This window comes from Hordeum vulgare, chromosome 5H (genome assembly GCF_904849725.1).
Source record: "Hordeum vulgare subsp. vulgare chromosome 5H, MorexV3_pseudomolecules_assembly, whole genome shotgun sequence".
In the NCBI taxonomy this organism is placed as follows: Eukaryota; Viridiplantae; Streptophyta; class Magnoliopsida; order Poales; family Poaceae; genus Hordeum; species Hordeum vulgare.
This window is the reverse complement of record NC_058522.1, coordinates 471,527,513-471,531,129: the sequence shown is the minus strand read 5'-3', so window position 1 is coordinate 471,531,129 and position 3,617 is coordinate 471,527,513. Positions and strand designations below refer to the sequence as shown.

Below are 3,617 nucleotides of genomic sequence, written 5' to 3'. Positions count from 1 at the left end.
GGCCGTCTTAGAGAGCAGCCACGACGCACACGACGGCGGTGAAGAACGCAACGACGGGTCCGAGGCCGCTGGACTTGACGACGCTCGCTCCGCCAGCGTGGTCGGCCGTCTCGGAGACGGGACCAGGAGCCTCCGCCGCGGGCCCCTCCCCCTCGGCGGCGGCGGGGGTTTCTTCGGTCGCCGGCGAGCTTTTGTCGGTGGAACTGGTGACCTCGGCCATGGGGGCCTCGCTGGCAATGGGCGTGTCAGGCGGGAAGGCGGTTTCTTCGTTGGACCCTTTCGATCCAGGGCCGGCGGCGCTCGGCGCTTGAGAGACGGAGTGGCCAGGGGCCCTGGCCCTGGCCTTGGCGTCGGGGGCGCCCGCTGGGGCCTCCTCGCTCTCGGCGGTAGGACCAGAGGCGCCACCTATATCCATGACGAAAGCGTGGTGCCCCGGAGATTTGGCGTCGGGGCCCATGGCGGACTTCGGAGCGCCGGAGGCAGGGCCCATGGCGGACTTCGGAACGCCAGAGGCAGGGCCCATAGCTGCTGAGCCATACCCCGGGGCGCCGGCGGCAGGGGCCATGGCTGCCGAGCCATACTCTCGGACGCCAGCGGCAGGGCTCCTGGCATGTGCGCCGTGTTCAGGGGCGGAAGCGGCAGGGGCCATGGTCGGCGCGGCCGCGCCATGCCGCCGGCCGCGTACGGCAGCTGGGGCCATGGCAGTCGCGTCTCCCCCCGGAGCACCGGCGACAGCGGAGGCCTTACCCTTACCGTGTCCTCCCAGCGTGCTCTTCAGCATCCCAATGGTCCCGGACACGCCAGCCTCGAGGGTGTTGACCACCCCGACCGCCGCGCCGTGCGCCTTCGACAGCGCGGCGGCCGGCAACGACGTGGCCTTAGACTTCTCCGGAGAGGCAGCCGGCGGGGCCGCCGCGAGGACGGGGGAGGCCGCCACCGCGAGCACGGCGGCGACGACGAGGATGCATCCGGCGAGGGCAGGGACGGGAGCACGGGCCATGTCGCGTTGCTGCGTTCGTGCTCGTTCACATGCAGGGTAGGTGCGTAGCGAGCGCGAGCGCGGCGAACTTTTGACGTAGGAAGACCGAGACGGTGGTGCAGTTATACAGCCATGCGGAGGCGGTGACTATCTTTGACGTCGGCATCTTAATTTGTCAGCGGTGGCGCGCGACATGCGGGCGAATGCATGGACGCTTAATTTTGTCATCTGCGCCGGACTGGAGGAAGACGGTGCACGTGACGTGCGATCGATTGCAACGGCGCGTGGACTATTGGAGTCGACTAGGCTGCTTTGCACAAATTGAGCCTGCATGGTTGATCTGTTGGGCAAACAATGCATCTCATACACGTGCTGCCACACCACAGCATCTACTGTAGAGTACACGTATCTTTTTTTTCAATAATAAAGCAGCTACAGGATATTTTGCGAAAAAATCCCTCTCTTTTGAAGTAATTAATCCGTCGTCCTTATTTAAGTGACTAACCAGAAAAACGTTTCGTTTTTACAAAAAGAGCCTAGCGTTTTGGAGTATTCCACCCGAGATCCTTCTCTTAAGATAAGGTTTCGTTTTTGTGTAGGGGCAGTGCGGTGCGCGGGGTGCCATCAGCACCCACTCGCCGACGCCACCACCAAGGCGCGGGACAAGGCCAAGGGCGCGCGCAAGCTGCGTGCCGCCGACGTCGCGCTCAACCACCGCCTCGTCTCCTGGCGTGTCGTCGGCGGCGCCGGGGACGGCCCGGCGGCCACGGACGGGTACAACTACAGGGGCGCCGATCTCGAAGTTGCCGCCCCGAGAGGGATCTCTGACCTATACGACCTCGTCCTCGGCCTCCAGGCCGCGCCGGGCGGTCAAAAAGACGACGCAGACGGCACGGCGGCAGCGGCGGACACCGACAAAATCTAGGAGCAAGATGCTGAAATTACCGACGATGTCGACGAGGACGAGGAGGACGACGACGACGGGTTCTGCGTGGTGCGGGGCATCACCATAGCGCTCGAGTTCTCCGACGTGGAGGAGGACTGGATCGTGGTCTGATCCGGACTCATCTCATTCATTTGCAAATAAGACGGCGTGCAAGTGAGGTCAGCCGTCCGCACCCTTCTACATCCGCTGCTGTTGCGCAATTACCTTCAAAGCTGCATCTGCTCTGCTCCTGTTAATTCATCGTGCCCCTGTGTGTATACTGCTCTATTCCTGTTAATTGATCGTGTCCCTGTGTATATACTATATGGTGATTGTTTCTTTCTTTCTTTCTGATTGAATGGATGGATTCCGGTGTGGATGTGTCTTTCTGAATGTGCACTTTTAATCAGTTCCCTTCTGAATAGAAACTATATGACGATTTGAATGGCCGATCGGCTTTTAGTGTGTGATGAAATCTGGTGAATTCAGTTCTTGATGTGGCCATGTTTTGTTGTGAATGCTAGATGCAGGCCGCGTGGTTAGAGCATCTCTAGCCCTTCCCTTAAATATTTATATAACAAGAAGCAAACCCTGTCCGGATTTTCTCTGGGAGCGACCCATTTGCCTATTGAGGTGTTGGGGACTTGCTCTCGCTGGTCAGTATCAGTCATTGGTTGTTTTACCTTGACACTTGGCTTCCTGTGCCTGTAAGCATCGGCTCAAACAAACTTTGTTCCGCATGATTTATTTACGACACCAGAATATTGTGTTGTGGACGCTTCGCCATTCGTCTGACGCTGTTGAGTGAGGAGGTGCTTCCGGACATGAAATAGGGGGCAGAGAAGCTAGGCTGCAGATGCATCCACGCGCCGACTAACGCTTCGTGCAAACTAGGAAGGAGGGATAGGGACAGGCGAGGGGCCAACACAGGAACAGAAAAAAAGCAAGCTTTGGAGAGACAGGCGGAGAGCACGAGCGAGGAGGTCGGGGCAAAACACTACTCTGAGCATTTGGTTCACGCTAGTTCCTACCTCTGTTATGTCTGCGTATGTAATTATGCTGGCTGCTCGTGGGATATTCAGATTGAAATGTCCCACAAATAGATTTGTTTGTCCACGGCGTCCACGTACAAATTTATCCAGCCTAAATTAGTGGGCGCGGTCTTAAATCATGATTATTGGTTAAGAACATGTTTTTTTTCTCCCATTGCAACGCACGGGCTCTTTTGTAGTCTTTTTTTGAAAAGAGAAGCAAAAGTTTTGACTTTTTCATTAATTATAAGAATACAATGCTAGGTTAATTAGAAAAAATCGAGCAAAAATCGATATAAACATAGCTAAGCTTTCTCGATATCACGACGCATCAGAGCCACGTTCACTCACCCCCAACATGGCACACACAATAGCCATCCCACAAATCTCAAGCGGAACTTTGGGCAATCCCCACCCTCTACTTATATCAAGGTCAAGGTTCGATAGTAATGGGCGGTACGCCAAGACAAGTAGACCGTTTATTCATGAGCATCTACTTACTAATCATCCACCTTGAGATATCTATCCAGAACATATCGCCGGTGTTAAGTTGCGAGTCCCACCGAAAGTGTAAAGTCAAAGCAATGGACAACTTCATTAATGAACTATGTGTAATTTAAACAATCCTTGCAACCATGGTCACAAGCACCGTTGTTTTCTCCCTGGTGGCAACAACACATCC

The 3,617-nt window shown here is 55.9% G+C and overlaps 1 pseudogene; it reads left to right on the top strand.

Annotated features, from left to right (window-relative positions):
- Positions 1–1,172: 1,172 nt before the first annotated feature.
- LOC123396910 lies at positions 1,173–2,297 on the top strand (annotated as a pseudogene).
- The last annotated feature ends 1,320 nt before the right edge of the window (positions 2,298–3,617 follow it).